This window comes from Balaenoptera physalus, assembly GCF_965194825.1.
Source record: "Balaenoptera physalus genome assembly, chromosome: 13".
NCBI classification, from domain to species: domain Eukaryota; kingdom Metazoa; phylum Chordata; class Mammalia; order Artiodactyla; family Balaenopteridae; genus Balaenoptera; species Balaenoptera physalus.
This window is the reverse complement of record NC_138892.1, coordinates 18,340,637-18,362,039: the sequence shown is the minus strand read 5'-3', so window position 1 is coordinate 18,362,039 and position 21,403 is coordinate 18,340,637. Positions and strand designations below refer to the sequence as shown.

The window sequence follows — 21,403 nt, the reverse complement described above, 5'->3', positions numbered from 1 at the left end:
TGATGTTGAGGATCTTTTAATGTGTTTATTTGCCATCTATATATCGTTGTGATGGTTAATTTTATGTATCAACTTGACAGGGCCATAATATTTGGTCAAATACTATTCTGGGTGTTCCTGCAAGGATGTTTTTGGATGAGATTAATGTTAAAGCAGTAGTGTAAGGAATGCAGATTGCCCTCTCTAATGTGGGTGGGCCTCATCCAACTAGTTGATGTTCTAAACAGAACAAAAAAGCTGACCTTCCCCTGAGTAAGATAATTTCTCTGGTTTGACTGCCTTTGAAGTGGGACATTGACTTTTTCCTACCTTCAGACTCGAACTGAAACTCATGCTCTTCCTGGGTCTTGAGCCTGCCAGCCATCAGACTGGATCTACACCAGCAGTTTTCCTGGTTCTCAGACCTGCAGACTCAGACTGGAGCTACACCTTTGGCTCTCTTTAGTCTCCAGCTTGCTGACTCAGCCTGAAGATCTTGAGTCTTGTTGGTTTCCATAATCACATGAGCCAATTCCTTATAATAAGTCTTCTTCTACATACATATACATCTGATTGGTTCTATTTCTCTGGAGAACCCTGACTAATGCAATGGGGAAGTGTCTGTTTAAATCTTTTGCCAATTTTTTAATTGGATCATTGCTTTCTGATTTTTAAGTTTTGAGAGCTTTACATATTCTGGATACAGGTCTTTTGTTAGATATGTGATTTGCAAATACTTTCTCCCAGTAGGTGGCTTGTCTTTTCATTCTTTTAACAATGAAAAGTTAAAACTTTCCTTTGCACAGGAAAAGTTTTCAGTTTTGATGATGTCAAATTCATCAATTTTTTGCTTCTACAGATCATGCTTTCAGTGTCTTATCTAACAATTTTTGGCCTAACCCAAGGAAGATCAGGATGAGTTTCTCTTATGTTTTCTTCTGAGAATTTTGTAGTTTAATATTTTACATTTCAATTTGAGTTAATTTTTTATATGGCATGAGGTATAGGTTAAAGCTCATATTTTAGCATATACATATCCAGTTGTTCTGGGATCATTTGTGGAGAAGACTATCCTTTCCACTGAACTGATTTTTTTTTTTAATATTTCATTCTAATTTTAGGGTATTCAAAGGGAGGCTTGAGATTTATCAAGGAGTTTGAATCTAGAGGATGACGTGTATCCCAAAGAAGGTTTCCGATTCTCTCCTACACTTTCTAGATTTGGATAGCAATCAGTGGCTAAAAAGTAAGTTATATCATCAAATAAAGATTCAACGTTCTCAAAATAGCACCAGGCCTAAGGAGACAAGAAAAGGGCTGATACATCATGAAAAATTTCAACCAAACATTTCCCCAAATGCAAATCCTATCTTTTCACAATATTCTGGAGTATTTTATTTGTGCTCTGAAAATCCAAGAGAGCTAACAGACTCTCTGTTCTCAAAATATGCCTGTTATAACTCTGCTTCCTGGATGTCCCAGTTCACAATTTATCAATATGCTTATCATAATACCTTATATATTCATTAGAAGAAGCAGTGGGCATTAAGAGAAGCAGAGGATAGCAGGGCAAGTTTGATGAAAAAAAATGAAGTTTAACCATTAGAAAAGAATTTTAGATTATAAAATTCATCTTAGGAGATTGGTTCAAGATGGCGGAGTAGAAGGACGTGCACTCACTCCCTCTTGCGAGAGCACGTGCATCACAACTAACTGCTGAACAATCATCGACAGGAAGATACTGGAACTCACCAAAAAAGATACCCCACATCCAAAGACAAAGGAGAAGCCACAATAAGATGGTAGGAGGGGCGCAATCACAATACAATCAAATCCCATAACTGCTGGGTGGGTGACTCACAAACTGGAGAACACTTATACCCCAGAAGTCCACCCACTGGAGTGAAGGTTCTGAGCCCCACACCAGGCTTCCCAACCTGGGGGTCCGGCAACGGGAGGGGGAATCCCTAGAGAATCAGACTTTGAAGGCTAGTGGGATTTGAGTGCAGGACTTCAACAGGACTGGGGGAAACAGAGACTCTACTCTTGGAGGGCACACACAAAGTAGTATGTACATTGGGACCCAGGGGAAGGAGCGGTGACCCTGGAGGAGACTGAATCAGACCTACTTGCTAGTGTTGGAGGGTCTCCTGCAGAGGCAGGGGGTGGCTCTGTCCCACCGTGAGGACAAGGACACTGGCAGCAGAAGTTCTGGGAAGTACTCCTTGGCGTGAGCCCTCCCACAGTCCGCCATTAGCCCCACCAAAGAGCCCGGGTAGGCTCCAATGTTGGGTCACCTCAGGCCAAACAACCAACAAGGAGGGAACCCAGCCCCACCCATCAGCAGACAAGCAGACTTAAGTTTTACTGAGCTCTGCTCACCAGAGCAACACCCAGCTCTACCCACCACCAATCCCTCCCATCAGGAAGCTTGCACAAGCCTCTTAGATAGCCTCATCCACCAGAGGGCAGACAGCAGAAGCAAGAATAACTACAATCCTCCAGCAGATGGAACAAAAACCACATTCACAGAAAGATAAACAAGATGAAAAGGCAGAGGGTTATGTACCAGATGAAGGAACAAGATAAAACCCCAGAAAAGCAACTAAATGAACTGGAGATAGGCAACCTTCCAGAAAAAGAGTTCAGAATAATGATAGTGAAGATGATCCAGGACCTTGGAAAAAGAATGGAGGCAAAGATCGAGAAGATGCAAGAACTGTTTAGCAAAGACCTAGAAGAATTAAAGGACAAACACCTAGAAGAATTAAAGAACAAACAAAAAGAGATGAACAACAAAATAACTGAAATGAAAAATACACTAGAAGGAGTCAACAGCAGAATAACTGAGGCAGAAGAACTGATAAGTGACCTGGAAGACAGAATGGTGGAATTCACTGCCACGGAACAGAATAAAGAAAAAAGAATGAAAAGAAATGAAGACAGCCTAAGAGACCTCTGGGACAACATTAAACGTAACAACATTTGCATTATAGGGGTCCCAGAAGGAGAAGAGAGAGAGAAAGGACCAGAGAAAATATTTGAAGAGATTATAGTAGAAAACTTCCCTAACATGGGAAAGGAAATAGCCACCCAAGTCCAGGAAGCACAGAGAGTCCCAGGCAGGATAAACCCAAGGAGAAACATGCCGAGACACATAGTAATCAAACTGACAAAAATTAAAGGCAAAGAAAAATTATTGAAAGCAGCAAGGGAAAAATGACAAATAACATACAAGGGAACTCCCATAAGGTTAACAGCTGATTTCTCAGCAGAAACTCTACAAGCCAGAAGGGAGTGGCATGATATATTTAAAGTGATGAAAGGGAAAAACCTACCACCAAGATTATTCTACCCAGCAAGGATCGCATTCAGATTCGATGGAGAAATCAAAAGCTTTACAGACAAGCAAAAGCTAGGAGAATTCAGCACCACCAAACCAGCTCTACAACAAATGCTAAAGGAACTTCTCTAAGTGGGAAACACAAGAGAAGAAAAGGACCTACAAAAACAAACCCATAACGATTAAGAAAATGGTAATAGGAATATACATATCGATAATTACCTTAAATGTGAATGGATTAAATGCTCCAACCAAAAGACACAGGCTGGCTGAATGCATACAAAAACAAGACCCATATATATGCTGTCTACAAGAGACCTACTTCAGACCTAGGGACACATACAGACTGACAGTGAGGGGATGGAAAAAGATATTCCATGCAAATGGAAATCAAAAGAAAGCTGGAGTACCAATACTCATATCAGATAAAATAGACTTTAAAATAAAGAATGTTACAAGTGACAAGGAAGGACACTACATAATGATCAAGGGATCAATCCAAGAAGAAGAGATAACAATTATAAATATATATGCACCCAACATAGGAGCACCTCAATACATAAGGCCACTGCTAACAGCTATAAATGAGAAAATCGACAGTAACACAATAATAGTGGGGGACTTTAACACCTCACTTACACCAATGGACAGATCATCCAAAATGAAAATAAATAAGGAAACAGAAGCTTTAAATGACACAATAGACCAGATAGATTTAATTGATATTTATAGGACATTCCATCCAAAAACAGCATATTACACTTTCTTCTCAAGTGCACATGGAACACTCTCCAGGATAGATCACATCTTGGGTCACAAATCAAGCCTCAGTAAATTTAAGAAAATTGAAATCATATCAAGCATCTTTTCTGACCGCAACACTATGAGATTAGAAATCAATTACAGGGGAAAAAACCGTAAAAAACACAAACACATGGAGGTTAAATAATACATTACTAAATAACCAAGACATCCCTGAGGAAATCAAAAAATACCTAGAGACAAATTACAACAAAAACATAAAGATACAAAACCTGTGGAATGCAGCAAAAGCAGTTCTAAAGGGAAGTTTATAGTAAAACAAGCCTACCTCAAGAGACAAGAAAAATCTCAAATAAACAATGTAACCTTACACCTAGAGGAACTAGAGAAAGAAGAACAAACAAAACCTAAAGTTAGTAGAAGGGAAGCAATCATAAAGATCAGAGCAGAAATAAATGAAATAGAAACAAAGAAAACAATAGCAAAGATCAATAAAACTAAAAGCTGGTTCTTTGAGAAGATAAACAAAATTGATAAACCATTAGCCAGACTCATCAAGAAAAAGAGGGAGAGGACTCAAATCTATAAAATTAGAAATGAAAAAGGAGAAGTTACAACAGACACCGCAGAAATACAAACCATCCTAAGAGACTACTACAAGCAACTCTATGCCAACAGAATGGACAACCTGGAAGAAATGGGCAAATTCTTTGAAAGGTATAACCTTCCAAGACTGAACCAGGAAGAAATAGAAAATATGAATAGACCAATTACAAGCAATGAAATTGAAACTGTGATTAAAAATCTTCCAACAAACAAAAGTCCAGGACCAGAGGGCTTCGCAGGTGAATTCTATCAAACATTTAGAGAAGAGCTAACACCCATCCTTCTCAAACTCTTCCAAGAAACTGCAGAGGAAGGAACACTCCCTAACTCATTCTACGAGGCCACCATCACCCTGATACCAAAACCAGACAAGGATACTACAAAAAAAGAAAATTACAGACCAATATCACTGATGAATATAGATGCAAAAATCCTCAACAAAATACTAGCAAACAGAATCCAACAACACATTAAAAGGATCAGACACCATGATCAAGTGGAATTTATCCCAGGAATGCAAGGATTCTTCCATATATGCAAATCAATCATTGTCATATTAACAAATTGAAGAAGAAAAACTATATGCTCATCTCAACAGATGCAGAAAAAACTTTTGACAAAATTCAACACTCATTTATGATAAAAACTCTGCAGAAAGTGGGCATAGAGGGAACCTACCTCAACCTAATAAAGGCCATATACGACAAACCCACAGCAAACATCATTCTCAATGGTGAAAAACTGAAAGCCTTTCCTCTAAGATCAGGAACAAGACAAGGATGTCCACTCTCGCCACTATTATTCAACATAGTTTTGGAAGTCCTGGCCACGGCAGTCAGAGAAGAAAAAGAAATAAAAGGAATCCAAATAGGAAAAGAAGAAGTAAAATCGTCACTCTTTGCAGATGACATGATACTATACATAGAGAATCCTAAAGATGCCACCAGAAAACTACTAGAGCTAATCAATAAATTTGGTAAAGTTTCAGGATACAAAAGTAATGCACAGAAATCTCTTGCATTCCTATATACTAATGATGAAAAATCTGAAAGAGAAATTAAGGAAGCACTCCCATTTACCATCGCAACAAAAATAGTAAAATACCTAGGAATAAACCTACCCAAGGAGACAAAAAACCTGTATGCAGAAACTATAAGACACTGATGAGAGAAATTAAAGATGATATAAACAGATGGAGAGATATACCATGTTCTTGGATTGGAAGAATCAACACTGTGAAAATGACTATACCACCCAAAGCAATCTACAGATTCAATGCAATCCCTATCAAACTACCAATGACATTTTTCACAGAACTAGAACAAAAAATTTCACAATTTGTATGGCAACACAAAAGACCCCGAATAGCCAAAGCAATCTTGAGAAAGAAAAAAGGAGCTGGAGGAATCAGGCTCCTGGACTTCAGACTATACTACAAAGCTACAGTAATCAAGACAGTATGGTATGGCACAAAAACAGAAATATAGATAAATGGAACAGGATAGAAAGCCCAGAGATAAACCCACGCACCTATAGTCAACTAATCTATGACAAAGGAGGCAAGGATATACAATGGAGAAAAGACAGTATCTTCAATAAGTGGTGCTGGGAAAACCGGACAGCTACATGTAAAAGAAGGAAATTAGAACACTCCCTCACGCCATACACAAAAATAAACTCAAAATGGATTAGAGACCTAAATGTAAGACTGGACACTATAAAACTCTTAGAGCAAAACATAGGAAGAACACTCTCTGACATAAATCACAGCAAGATCTTTTTTGATCCACCTCCCAGAGTAATGGAAATAAAAACAAAAATAAACAACTGGGACCTAATGAAACTTAAAAGCTTTTGCAAAGCAAAGGAAACTACAAACTAGACGAAAAGACAACCCTCAGAACGGGAAAAAATATTTGCAAATGAATCAATGGACAAATGATTAATCTCCAAAACATATAAACAGCTCATGCAGCTCAATATTAAAAAAACATACAACCCAATCCAAAAATGGGCAGAAGACCTAAATAGACATTTCTCTAAAAAAGACATACAGATGGCCAAGAAGCAGATGAAAAGCTGCTCAACATCACTAATTACTAGAGAAATGCAAATCAAAACTACAATGAAGTATCACCTCACACCGGTTAGAATGGGCATCATCAGAAAATCTACAAACAACAAATGCTGGAGAGGGTGTGGAGAAAGGGGAACCCTCTTGCACTGTTGGTGGGAATGTAAATTGATACAGCCACTATGGAGAACAGTATGGAGGTTCCTTAAAAAACTAAAAACAGAATTACCATATGACCCAGCAATCCCTCTACTGGGCATATACCTAGAGAAAACCATAATTCAAAAAGTCACATGCACCCCAATGTTCATTGCAGCACTATTTACAATAGCCAGGACGTGGAAGCACCCTAAATGCCCATCAACAGATGAATGGATAAAGAAGAGGTGGTACATATACACAATGGAATATTACTCAGCCATAAAAAGGAACGAAATTGGGTCATTTGTAGAGATGTGGATGGATCTATAGACTGTCATACAGAGTGAAGTAAGTTGGAAAGAGAAAAACAAATATCGCTATTAACGCATATATGTGGAACCTAGAAAAATGGTACAGATGAACCGGTTTACAGGGCAGAAATAGAGACACAGATGTAGAGAACAAACGTATGGACACCAAGGGGGGAAAGTGGCGGAGGGTGGGGGTGGTGATGAATTGGGAGATTGTTATTGACATGTATACACTGGTATGTATAAAATGGATGACTAATAAGAACCTGCTGTATAAAAAAATAAATAAAATAAAATTCAAAAATTCAAAAAAAAAAAAAAAGAAAAGCCATAGACCCTGTTTTCGTAGCCCTCCCAGCTTCCTTTTTCCCCTCTAAGAAAGTGTTCTCCTCTTGCCATGAGGGAACTTGCACGTGGCTCACCACTGTTGCAGACCTCAAATTCTCTGCTAATTCTGAAGAAACCCATTTTTGCTGGAGGAAAAAAAAAAAATTCATCTTAGTTTGGAAATCTAAAATTAAATTTTGTCACATATTCATTCAGTTCTTTGTGGCACTTTCCAGGAGTTGGAAACTGACTTCCTTTATCTTAAAAAACAAACAAACAAACAAACGAGCTAATTTACCATAAATAACAATTTGTCTTGAAAACTCAAAATTTATTTTAAAATTAAATTGATCCTTCTTAATTACGGTCCTTCAAAAGAACTTCTGAACTTGACGTTTGACTGGATGCAGCCGTCAGCAAACAGGGAATAGTAACCTTTAGAAATCAGCAACATGACAGAGAAGGCAGGATAGCATAGTACCCCAGGGTTTCTTTATGAACCAAAGTGTTGTGAGAACTTGTTGGCAGTGATCTAGGGAAACTCTTCAACAGGGATTTCATTCAAGCCTTTAACTCACTGTAAACAACTGGCTACAATGTCCCTTTCATTTTCCCGGGATATAGACTGTATACCCAGGAGCTCTGAGTGCATTTGCAACGGCCCTTCTCCTCTTCCCCTCTTGCACTTGGGAAAGAATTGAGTCAAAAAGCATGCTACTTACGATTCTTCTGAGATTGGTTTCAGGTACCTTTTATCCATTTACTATTCTGGATGATATACATTCGGCTAACTTTTTGAGGTAATGTCAGCCTAGAATGGTCTTTGGCCACATGTCTGTTCCCTTCCAGAGACCATCTGGTATCACAGGAGAGAATGAGGGGGAGGCCAGAAGGCTCTGGGCTCCAAATCCCTGAGGCCAGCTCCTCCCTGTATATCCCAGTCAGCCAAGCCAATCAATTCCCCTATTTTCCTTAAACTTCTTTGAAATGAGGTTCAATTTCTTGCAAACGAATCCTTACAAATACATTCCTTGTGGCCAGAACGGGATGGATATATTACTAATTCTATTTTTCAAATGAGGAAATTGTGGCTCAGAGAGGGTCAGTAACTTGCTCAAAATCACACAGCTGGTAAATAGTAGAACAGGGATTTGAAATTAGGGCTGTCTGACTTCAAATCTGATGCTCTTTAACCACAAGGTTCTGAAACTCATGAAAAGCTATTCTGGCTACCCCAGAGGCAGGTGAGGTGGGCACCAGGTAACAGATGTCACTGTGTGTTGATGAAATTTCACAGCTCCCAGGCGAGGTTGGTCTGCTCTCCCTTGAGTGCTCCGTTACTCTAACTACTGAGCTCATGCCAAAGAGTAAGTGCTGACTCATCTGGCAAGGGGGCTCATCTTTCCCCTGTCCAGCAAGTTGCAACTCTAAAATCTCTTTAAGATAAAATAAGAGGGGCTTCCCTAGTGGCGCAGTGGTTGAGAATCCGCCTGCCAATGCAGGGGACACATGTTCGAGCCCTGGTCCAGGAAGATCCCACATGCCGCGGAGCAACTAAGCCCGTGCGCCGCAACTACTGAGCCTGCGCTGTAGAGCCCGCGGGCCACAGCTGCTGAAGCCTGTGCACCTGGAGCCCGTGCTCCGCAACAGGAGAAACAACTGCAGTGAGAAGCCCGCGCACCGCAATGAAGAGTAGCCCCCGCTCACCGCAACTAGAGACCCGCGTGCAGCATCTAAAACACAACACAGCCAAAAATAAATAAATAAAATTTTTTTAAAAAGATAAAATAAGAGGATTCAGGAAACTGATATGCACATCTAATTGCAAGGCACAGCAGTAGTGAGCCAAGGAGGGAAATTCCTGAAGCAGATTCTTGTAGGAAACCTTCTAAGGTGCTTTTAGAATACAAGGCAGAAAGGAGTCCCTGAGAAGCATGTACCTCCAAGAGAAAGCCTGTTTCATTTACTTTTTATTTTGTTTTTTTTTGGTCGTGCCTCACAGCTTGCAGGATCTTAGTTCCCTGACCAGCGATAGAACCCCAGCCCCTTGCAGTGGAAGCATGGAATCCTAACCACTGGATTGCCAGGGAATTCCCTGTTTCATTTACTTTTTAAAAAACATATGAAATTGTATAAAGATTCGGTATGCCTGATTGGCATACTTCTCTCCCTCTTCACAATTTCATCTCATCTCTGACGGTGGCACGTTCTGTTTAAGCTGCTGTAAACTGGTATTTCCGGGGCTTGCAGTCAAAAGCATTCTAATTAAGTAGGTGCGCAAGAGATGTTTGCAGCTTCTAGAGAGGAGCTGATGGTATGGATTTGGCAGAGGGATCAGAGCTGTAAAGGGGTAGAAGAGTGATGGGGGGAAGTCAGGGACGAGAGCTGGAGGAAACAGCTGCAAGACATCTTAAGAAGACATAGAATAAGAAGCAGAGATCTGGGGCCAAGGGAAATGAGTGTCTGGGGCAGAGCCTGGGAGAGCATATTCTGGGTTACCATGGTTCCTGCCTGCGAGCAAGTGCAGCACAGGACTCACTACCATGCGGGCGAGGCCCAGGTGCACGGGAGGTGCAGGCCACCTGCCCGCTCTCTCCTCCTCTACACATGTCCTGTACGTAGCCTACGGGACCCCACACTCGCCTGCTTTCCCACCACCTTTGGGGACCGCTCATCCTCAGCCTCTTTGGCTGTTCCCCCATCTCCGGAACCTCTAAATGGTGGACTCACCTAGCTTGAAATACCATCTATATGCCTACAACTCCCAAATTACTGTCTCCAGCCCAGATCTCTCACGTGGACTCCAGACTCCTAAAGCCAAGTGTCCACTGCGTGGCTCCACTTGAAGGCATCCTCATGTCCAAATTCGAACTCCTGACATTTGCCCAAAACACACATCTCCCATCATCTCCCCCAGCTGCACAACGGCAACTCCATTCTTCTAATTGCTCCAGCAAAAATAAGCTTGGTGTTATCCTTGACCCTTCTGTTTCTCATTCCCCACAGATGGACTGACCACAAATCCTGTCAGTTCCACCTTCAAAATATATCCATGATCTTCACCACCAGTACCGCCTTCTCCCTGGCCTGATCACCACCATCCTTTTGACTGGATGATTCTGCCTGCGTCTCCTTTTAGTTGGTTGTGTTGTTTTCTGTTTAAAATTCTCCAAGCCCTCGCTATTTCTCTCAGAGTAAAAGCCAAAGTCTGTACAGTGTCCTACAAGATCTCACCCGATCACACTGGCCTCCTTGCCAGGCATTCTCCTGCCTCAGAGCCTTTTACACTCGTTCCCTCCACCGGGAATGCTATTCCCTTCACCTGGAACACTCCTGCCAGATATCCATGTGGCTGGCTCCTTCGTGTCCCCCAGACTCAGTCAAAACCCCCTAACCTCAGCAACACGTATGTCACTTCTCCTCAGCAATGACCACCGTCCAACATGCTGCCCATTTCATCACTGGTTTATTGTCTGCCCTCCCGGTGATAGGCTATAAGCTCCTTGAAGGCAGGGCATTTTGTCTGTTTTGTTCATTGCCATATGCCCAGCATGAGTGCCTGGAGACATGAACCCTCAAAAATATTTACAGACTTATATAAATATTTTTATAATATAAATACTTTTGTAATATAAAAGATTTATAGAACACGTGACCCTCTCCTCCAGGAAGCTGCGCAGCACCTCAAACCTCATCTGTCCACAACTGAAATCAGCACCTGCCCCACAGAAGCTCCTCCTCAGTGTTCTCTGAGAGTCCTCTTCCACCGCTCCCTCCCAACCCCTCATCCAACCAACGCCTGATTCCTACAGTTTCACCTCCTAAGTGTTTCTTAATCCATCTCCTTTCTACCCTGCCTCATCTCACTGATTAACTCTGCAGTAACTTCCCTCCTGGACTTCCTGCCTCTAGGATTTCTGCTCCCTCCCCTTTCCCAATCCATCACTGGTACAGCTGTCACAGTGACTATTTTTGTTGTTTAATAATTAATTTGAAATATACATGCAGGTTGAGTACCTTTTTTTTTTGGCCATGCCGCATGGCGGATCTTAGTTCCCTGACCACAGATGGAACCCGTGCCCCCTGCAGTGGAAACATGCAGAGTCTTAACCACTGGACTGCCAGGGAAGTCCCGAGTACCCTTATTTTTTTGTTCGATTTTTCCTTTTCTTTTTATCACTTGAAACATTTCAAGTCTACCGAAAAGTTGAAAGAATGAATTTTCATATACCCTACACCAGATTCACCAATTGCTAACACGTTGCCATATTTCCTTTCTCTCTCTCTCTTCTTCCCTCCCTCTGTATATACATATGTATGTATATATATATACACATGACTCTTCAGCCCTAAATACTTCAGTGTGCATCTCTTAAGGACAAGGACATCCTCCTATATAATCACAATGCCATTACCACACCTAAGAAAAATAACATTAATTTAACATCACTGGATAAGCAGTCCATATTCAAAATGTCCCCATTATTCCAATATTGTTTTTTATAGTTTGGTTGTCATATCTTTAGTTTCTTTTACTCTTGATCAGTCCCACCTCACCACACTGCCTTTTTATTTTTCATGAACTTTTTTTGGAAGAAGACAAGCCAGTTGTCTTGTAGAATCCTACTGACAAAAGAGTTACTATATGATCCAGCAGTCCCAATCATGGGCATATACCCAGAGAAAACTAATTGGAAAAGATACATGCACCCCAATGTTCATAGCAGCACTACCTACAATAGCTAAGACATGGAAGCAACCTAAATGCCCATTGATAGACGAATGGATAAAGAAGATGTCGTATATACACACACACAAACACACACACACACAGTGGAATACTACTCAGCCATAAAAAAGAATGAAATAATGCCATTTGCAGCAACATGGATGGACCTAGAGATTATCATACTAAGTGAAGTCAGAAAGAGAAAGACAAATAGCATATGATACCACTTATATGTGGAATCTAAAATATGATACAAATGAGCTTATTTACAAAACAGAAACAGACTCACAGACATAGAAAATAAACTTATGGTCACCAAAGGGGAAAGGGGTTGGGGGAAGAGGGATAAATTAGGAGTTTGGGATTAACACATACATACTACTATAATGTAAAATAAACAAGGACCTACTGTATAGCACAGGGAACTATATTCACTATCTTGTAATAAACCATAATGGAAAAGAATCTGAAAAAGTGAATATATACAGTGTATAAAAAGTGTATACAAACACACACACACACATACTCATATATATAACTGAATCACTTTGCTGTACACTGGAAACTAACATTGTAAATCAATTACACTTCAATCAAAAAAATAAACAAACAAAAAAACCCCACTACTCTGAGTGTTCCTTTCCTCCCTAAAGCCCTTCACTGGAAATCCAGTACCAAAAGGTTAAGATTGCAGCTTAAGATTCCCCTAGGTCCTCTGTGCCATGCCTTCCGTCTAAGCTGAACTGGTTGAAAGTTAGTCTCCAGCCCTCCACTGTCCTTCACACCCAGGTCTATGCGTCTCTTTTTTTAAATACATTTATTTATTTATTTATTTATTTTTGGTTGCGTTGGGTCTTTGTTGCTGCGCGCGGGTTTTTCTCTGGTTGTGGCGAGTGGGGGCTACTCTTTGTTGTGGTGCTCGGGCTTCTCACTGCGGTGGCTTCTCTTGTTGCAGAGCATGGGCTCTGGGAGTGCAGGCTTCAGTAGTTGTGGCACGTGGGCTCAGTAGTTGTGGCTCGCACGCTCTAGAGCGCAGGCTCAGTAGTTGTGGCGCATGGGCTTAGTTGCTCCGCAGCATGTAGGATCTTCCCAGACCAAGGATTGAACCCGTGTCCCCTGCACTGGCAGGTGGATTCTTAACCACCGTGCCACCAGGGAAGCCCTCTATGTTTTTCTTGTCGCTGAACTTTGGTTCATTCAGTCCCCTCTGCCTGGAATGCCCTTTCCCCTCCTCTTTCCCCAGTAAATTGCTACTTGTGCTTTAATGACTCCTCCTCCTCCTTCAGGAAGCCTTACCTGATTACCCTGCCTGGGTGCTCCCCTAACCTCCATTCCTATGCCTATCCCTGCACTCAGAACACTGTGTTCTAATATCATGGGTGTGCCTGTCTCCTCCACTAGACCATGAGATGACAGAGGACAGGGAGTGTGGCCGACCTACCTCTGTGTGCCTCAAGAAATGTGTGTGGAATGAATGAGTGAGAAATAGGAGAGAGGAAGAAAGGGCTCTTGTCGTTCTGTTCTTCAATCACAGGAAGAAAAGGGTCTGCATATCCTCACTAAGGAAAAAGCCAGAAGGAGGGTAAAGCCAGGTTGATGGTCCCACTACAAGAATAAAAGCAGGGGCTTCCCTGGTGGTGCAGTGGTTAAGAATCCACCTGCCAATGCAAGGGACACAGGTTCGAGCCCTGGTTCGGGAAGATCCCACGTGCTGCGGAGCAACTAAGCCCATGCGCCACAACTACTCATCCTGTGCTCTAGACCCCGTGAGCCACAACTACTGAGCCCACGTGCCACAACTACTGAAGCCCGTGCATCCAGAGCCCATGCTCCGCAACAAGAGAAGCCACGACAACGAGAAGCCCACGCACCGCAACAAAGAGTAGCCCCCGCTTGCCGCAACTAGAGAAAGCCTGCACGCAGCAACGAAGACCCAACACAGCCAAAAATAAATAAATAAACAAATAAATAAATTTATTTTAAAAATAAATAAATAAAAGCAGAGGGCTCGGGTCTTCTTATTGGCCTTTCTCTTACCATCACAACAAGGAGCCCCAGAACCATGTCCCCTAAGCCTCTGTAAGCTTTCCTAAGCTGAGTGACTTCTGTGTTGTAGTTTCCCTGTAGTAACAAATAATCGCGCCTTCAGCATTAAGAGCAAGAAAGATGCAGCTGGGGAGTCATCTCACAGTGTTGGAAAGAGGAAATCCCTAGGTAAGGCCCTGGATGGTTGGAGCTTCAAAGAGGAAAGGTCCTAGGGCCTGTGACTAGGCAGAAAAAGGAGAGCTTAGGGAATTGACCTGGACCAGAGAAATGTCTGTGAGGTTTAAAAACAGGTCCCAGATGATCTTGCATGGGGAGTTGTTTTACCAAATGTCAAAGAGTTTGGGCCTGTGGTCAAACCTGGAAAGAATGTCTTAAGACCTGGCAGTGGCTAAGGGGATTAGCTCTGCCTTGGAAGAAAAGGCAAAAGTGGGAGGGACTCCAGAAAAGTATTCCAAAAATCAGAGCCCATAAGTTTTATTTCACATGCCAACTCTAATCAGTTGGTAGGAGCTTTCAGGATTGACAAATTGAGGAGTCTAAAGCCATCACAAGACTCAGTGAAAGAAAGAAGGAAAGAAGGAAGGAAGGAAGGAAGGGCACTGTGATTGATTAATCATGTCTGCCATGGGTTCAGGTAAGGAGGTAATAGGAAAGGACCTGGGAATCAAAAAGGAATATAAAAGAGGGGCTCCTAAAATGTATTTTTGAATGACTTAAATCTGGCAGGGCATGTACCTGAGTGGAAATATCATGGGTTTTGTCATTAGACAGAGCTGACTTTGAATCCTGGTTCTGCCTCATTTCTTACTGTGTAATCTTGGGCAATTTACAAAACCCAGTCTGTAAAATGGGATTGTTTTGCAGGTTAAATTAAATAATTTATTACAATGATAATAGGAGACACTTACATAGTAATTTCTATCAGCCAGGCATTGTTCTAAGACCTTTATATGTATATTAATTAATTTGATTCCCACAACAACCCTATAAGGTTATTTTTCTCAATTTACTGATGAGGAAACTGAAGTTCAGGGAGGTTAAGAGACCTGCCAAGAAGCTCTGTGATTTCACGGTATTCTCTAAGACTTGACCCTGAAGTTCACATGTGCATAAAATACATTTAATAGAGCACTTCAACTTAAACCAGGCAGACTACAGAGCGATGAACAGGACAGGAGCATGCGTTTACTTGAAGAAAAGAGAAAGAAGGACAAAACCAGGACTTAGGAATTTGGCCTCCAACTAAACACCTCTGGCCTTTTTACTTTTTGCTGGAGCATGAAAGGCTTACTCCTGATCCACCAAAATAAGCAGGGTGGGGATGTCTTCAGTTTGCGGACGACCCATCCTGCTTTCTCCTGTGATGAATTGAGGCATTCTTTCACAACATGGCTTTAGACCAGGTGCCGACAAACTACAGCCAGATCCTGCCCATCACCACTTTTTAAAAATAAAGTTTTGTGGGAACATAGCCAGGCTTATTCTTTGATGTTGCTGTTTGATGTTTTTTCCACGGCCATTTCCACACTACTTCCGCATAACTGAGTCGTCATGATGGAGACCATCTGGCCTGCAAAGCCACCTATCTGGCCCTTTGCAGGGAACGTTTGCTGATCCCTGCTGCCCACCTTAGGCCAGACTTTCTACATATCAGTATGGCATGCGTGATCAATCATCTGTCCTTAACCAGGGAAGGGAGAACAAGATGTCCCCTTGGGTGTTCGCCAAGAAAGGTATGAAGTAGGATGTCCATGAGAGGAACCAGGGTGAAAACACGTGTGGTCAGGATAGGATATGGCAGGGACTTCCCTGGCGGTCCAGTGGTTAAGACACCGCTTCTACTGCAGGGGGTGCGGGTTTGATCCCTGGTCGGGGAACTAAGATCCCACATGCCACATGGCATGGCCAAAAAATAAAAAATAAATAAATTTAAAAAAAGAATAGGAGGGCTTCCCTGGTGGCGCAGTGGTTGAGAATCTGCCTGCCAATGCAGGGGACACGGGTTCGAGCCCTGGTCTGGGAAGATCCCACATGCCGCGGAGCAACTGGGCCCGTGAGCCACAACTACTGAGCCTGCGCGTCTGGAGCCTGTGCTCCGCAACAAGAGAGGCCGCGATAGTGAGAGGCCCGCGCACTGCGATGAAGAGTGGCCCCCACTTGCCGCAACTAGAGAAAGCCCTCGCACAGAAACGAAGACCCAACACAGCCAAAAATAAGTAAATAAATAAATAAATAAATTTATAAAAAAAAAAAAAAGAATAGGATATTGCAGAGTGCCTATGTTAATCTATGTGATGTGATAAAATGGCTCTGTGTCAACTGGGAATCACAGCGTTAAAAAACAAACTTAAGCAGATTTCTCTTCTGCAGCAGTGGTCCCCAACCTTTTTGGCACCAGAGACCGGTTTCGTGGAAGACAATTTTTCCACAGATGGTGGTGGGAGGCTGCGGGGGGGATGGTTCAGGCGGTAATGAGAGCGATGGGGAGCGGCAGATGAAGCTTTGCTCGAGCTCGCCGCTGCTCACCTCCTGCTGTGCGGCCCGGTTCCTAACAGCCGCGGAGCGGTACCAGTCTGCGCCCCGAGGGTTGGAGGCCCCTGCTCTGCGGGACTTCTCAGGACCTTTAAAATGCCATCACGCCTTGAGAGTGCTGAGAGGGGGATATGGCTCACAGAACGTATTTTCCCCCACGGGACTATCTTCTTTGGAACATTCTTTGGCAGACGCTGAAATAAAAGAAATCTTTAGAATCATGCCCCCTGGGAACTAGGAATGAAAATGGTGAGGGCTGTGGCTTGCTGAGCATGTCTTTCTCTCAGCAAGGGAAGAAGCAGGAGAACTAAAGAGAGCCAGAGTGGAAAAAAAGGAGAGGTGCTTGAAGAGAAGAAGGAAGGAAGCAGAACCCTGGAGAGACCACTTGGACGGATGTGAGGAGCACCTGGACGACTGGACTTTGGGAGGGAACAATGTGTCAAAAGCAGGGCTGCGGCCCAGTGCAGGATGCGTGGTCACTTTCACCATCACCACTGTCATCATCAGCACCACCAGAGAAGCTGACCTCCCCTGAAGCCTCACTACTCTGCAGATCCTGCATTATGTCCTTTAGACACATGATGTCGCTTAATTCCCATTTTACAGATGAGGAGATAGAGTCACCCAGAGTCAAAGCTTATAAAGCTTATAAGTGGCAGCGCATAGACTCACCTCTGTGAGTCGGACCCCAGAGCCCATGTTCCCACCACTGCCCTGCACTGCTCTACTTCTGAGTTAGATGGAAGCCTGGAATTCCATTATGCAGCACGCAAAGGATACCATATACAAATGCAACACCAAAACATTCAGAGGAAAAGACAAAACAAACCAATGTCACTTTGGATATTTGGCTGCACGGGCCAAACAGCTAGAGGACTGACTTTTTTCCACAGCACATTCAGATGTTTGGATATCATATTTTCTTCCTCTCTATCTTCTTACTCTTGTTTTAACTATCCCTTCTTAACTTATGTCATAAGTTATATATCAGGCTTAGCCAATGTATTATGCTTGCTCATAAAGTGAACAAAAGAAGACATTTTTTTGGAAGTTAAAAAGCATTTTCAACCCGACCGTTATGACTACCATATTTACAATAAGCCTCATTTAGATTTCATACAACTGCCAGTTCTTTTGGGGGGATTGGGGCCCTCAGAATAGCTTCCTAGGACAGATTTTGAAAACATGAATCACAGCTCAATTAAATCTTTTGTGGCTCAGAAACATACCAACATTAAATGCTAGCATTTATCCAGTCCTAGCTAACAGATGATTTCCACACTTAAAATATGATGAAAATAGTAAGTAAATCACACTATTTGGGGGTAGGGGGACGGAGATAAACCCAGGTCTGGAAAAGCAGTCCAGGATGTGAAAAACTTGCACATTGAATATTTTGGATTTGCAGCGATGGCAAAAAAAAAAAAAAAAAAAAAGAAGAAGAAGAAGAAGAAGAAGATTCCGCTAGCATGCTACAAACATCAGCTGGAGTGCCTGAAGGTGGTTTGCATGGGACAGTCCACCTCTGATTTACTTTCTTGCATCTACAGCAAAATAAAGGACAGCTGCCAGCAGGCCAGGGTGAAATAGAAAGGCTGTCACCCTGCTGTAAATTTCTGTTTACCTGGTGAGCGGTGAGGGCAGGGCTCCTCCGTCCAGAAGAGCTGCAGGGCAGAGCATTCAAATCGTGGCTGGCCCTGGGGTGCTGCCCTTCACACTGCTTCAGCTGCTCCTACAATCCCATTGGAAATCTCAAAGGGCTGGAGAGCCTCAAGGCCAATATTCCGTTTCCAAGACAGTCTTCCTCCCCCACTGCACCTCCCCTGCTTGCGCAGACTCTGGAGCAGCTCGGGTTTCTTCCACCCCTGTTCCAGGCAGCTGGCAATCTAGGCGTTGTGCTGGCCGAGTGATGCGGCCCCTGAAACCACTTCCAGATGGGCTTGGCGGGTCAGACTTCCTCTCCCAGCCTCCTCCGGCAGCCCGCAAATCATTTCAAAAACAAGGCTGCTCTGGAGGAAAACATTCCAAACTGGAAAAAAGCAGACGCTTGGAAGGTGAATTTCCACCACACATTGGGTCTAAGGTAAACTTTGAGAGGGCAGAAGTGAAAAAATTAAGTTCATACTGATTTTAAGAATATCTTTCCTGGCCACTAGCTTCTCCTAAAATGCCCTAGTCATTAAAATGCTGTTGTCCCCAGATCAAAGCCCAGATAAAAACTGTGGTCTCCCTTCGACCAAGGCAATGATAGTGACAGAAATTTCAAGATGGTGTGTTTTGTGACTGAACATGGAAAGGAATCAGGCAGTGAATCAACCCCACCCAGCTCTGTGCTGTTCTGTGTTCCTGCCATTGATTCTCAGAAATCCAGGAAATGGTGCCAGCACTTTGCCTGGGACCATGGAATTTATTTAGCAATGGCCTCTCTCCCTCATTCCTATAAAGAAATGAGTCTGCCTCTGCTCACTGCCACCTTCTAAAGTGGTATTGCCCAATAGAAATATAATGCAAGCCACATTGTCATTGAAAATTTTCTAGTAGTCACTTTAAGAACAGAACAAGGAGGTAAAATTAATTTTAATGATAAATTTTACTTAACATAATATATACAAAAATATTATTTCAACATGTAATTGGTATAAAACTTATTAACAAGACTTTTTCTTTTGTATGAAGCCTTTGAAATCTGGTGTGTATTTTACACCTGCAACACATCTCAATTCCCAAACTAAATTTCATCAGAAACAATTGATATGTATTTAGATTTGATAAAATTTACAGTTTAAAAAATAGATTCACATATTCAGGTTGCTCCAAACATACTTCAGAATTTTCCAATAACTGAATCGTGAATCAGTTTTTCAATTTAAATTGATTAAAACTAAGTAAAATTTAAAATTCAGTTCCTCGGGACTTCCCTGGTGGCGCAGTGGTTAAGAATCTGCCTTCCAATGCAGAGGACGTGGGTTCGATCCCTGGTCAGGGAACTAGATCCCACATGCATGCCACAACTAAGAGTTCACATGCTACAACTAAGGAGCCCACCAGCCGCAACTAAGGAGCACACGTGCCGCAACTAAAGGAGCCAGTGAACCACAACTAAGGAGCCTGCCTGCCACAACTGAGACCTGGTGCAACCAAAAATAAAAAATAAATAAAATAAAAATAAAATAAAATAACAAAAAAAGAAATTATGTTTGTTTAAAAATAAATAAATAAAATTCAGTTCCTCAGTGGCATTAGTCTTTTTGGCTGCGTTGGGTCTTCGTTGCTGCGAGTGGGCTTTCTCCAGTTGTGGCGAGCAGAGGCTACTTTCATTGCGGTGTGGGCTTCTCATTTCGGTGGCTTCTCTTATTTCAGAGCACGGGCTCTAGGTTCGCGGGCTTCAGTAGTTGCAGCATGCTGGCTCAGCAGTTGTGCCTTGTGGGCTTAGTTGCTCCAAGGCATGTGGGATCTTCCCAGACCAGGGCTCAAACCCGTGTCCCCTGCGTTGGCAGGCGGATTCTTAACCACTGCACCACCAGAGAAGCCCCTCCTTTATTTCTGCTGGGCCATGTGCTGAGCTGCAAGAGGCTTGCTGTCTATGACCTGTATTTCCACATTGGATGCACAGATTCTCCCCTGGGGAAGAAATGAGAATAGAAAGAGATCTAGGATATAAGGGGCACCCTAAGTGTAGTGGCTACCAGCTTGGGCTCTGGAGACAGACAGATAGACCTAGGTGTTAGCTCAGATGTTATACTTACACATTCCTGAAACTCTCACCTTCAGTTTCCTCACCTGTAAGGTGAGGAAGCTTCTTGTGAGGGTTAAAAGACATCATGCATGTAATGCACTCAGTAAGGGCTCAGTACATGGAAGTTATTATTATTGTTGTTGCATGAAGACACCCCAAGGTATAAACAAGAGAAAGAAATTGTAACAGTAAGCAACCGGTAACTTTTTCCAAAAAGTCCAAATGAGTTACATGCTGTTTCAAACACTGGTAGCCTGGTACTACTTAATAACCTCTCTGCTTCTTCCCTTCAAATAGAAACACTCTGTCATTTGAGGTGGCAACTGTTCAGTTAAAAATACTCACCTCCTCAGAGGTCCTGAAGCTAGAGCGGCATGTGAGCAGAAGTTGGCTGTCTATGACTTCCTAGAAAGCTATTGTTTTCCTGGCAAAGAGCTGTTTGGTGCCTTTTGCCCTTTCCTCCTGCCTGAAACCCAACCTTGGTGCCTGGAGGTGCAGTCGCCATCTCGCAGCCCTGCGGATGAAAGGCCCACCCCGTGCTGCTGCATGTGGTCCCACGGGCTGCGCGCAGAGACCGCCGAGACCGCCGTGGCAAGTCAGTCAGGGTCCCGGCAGGACACAGATGGCCCACCCCAGTGAGCTAATGGTGAAGACTCTGAAAACAGGCACTATTTGAAAAGGTGTAGTCAGTGTTAGGGAAACATGGTTAAGAATTGACGCCTGGGGTTGGCAATGCAGGGAGCCATTACCATCCGAAGTCCTGCAGGCAAGAGAAGGGAGTGGTTACCAGGAGTGGGAGAAAGCAGCTGCAGGGAAG

General features: G+C 42.8%; 1 protein-coding gene across 20 annotated transcripts in view; it reads right to left on the bottom strand.

The window, feature by feature from the left end:
* The window catches only part of GLT8D2 (glycosyltransferase 8 domain containing 2), a 56,234-nt gene that overhangs the window by 27,251 nt on the left and 7,580 nt on the right, over positions 1-21,403 (bottom strand). For 3 of the 20 annotated variants that reach the window (XM_082419522.1, XM_082419521.1, XM_082419523.1), the window contains one exon: positions 18,475-18,938. The exons of 12 other annotated variants lie outside the window; for them this stretch is intronic. The gene's annotated coding sequence lies outside the window, so the exon portion shown is untranslated. Of the gene's footprint in view, positions 1-7,638; positions 7,690-16,844; positions 17,045-18,474; positions 18,939-21,403 lie in introns of those variants that run through there. 5 more of the 20 variants (XM_082419506.1, XM_082419524.1, XM_082419507.1 and 2 more) reach the window with 4 other exon arrangements.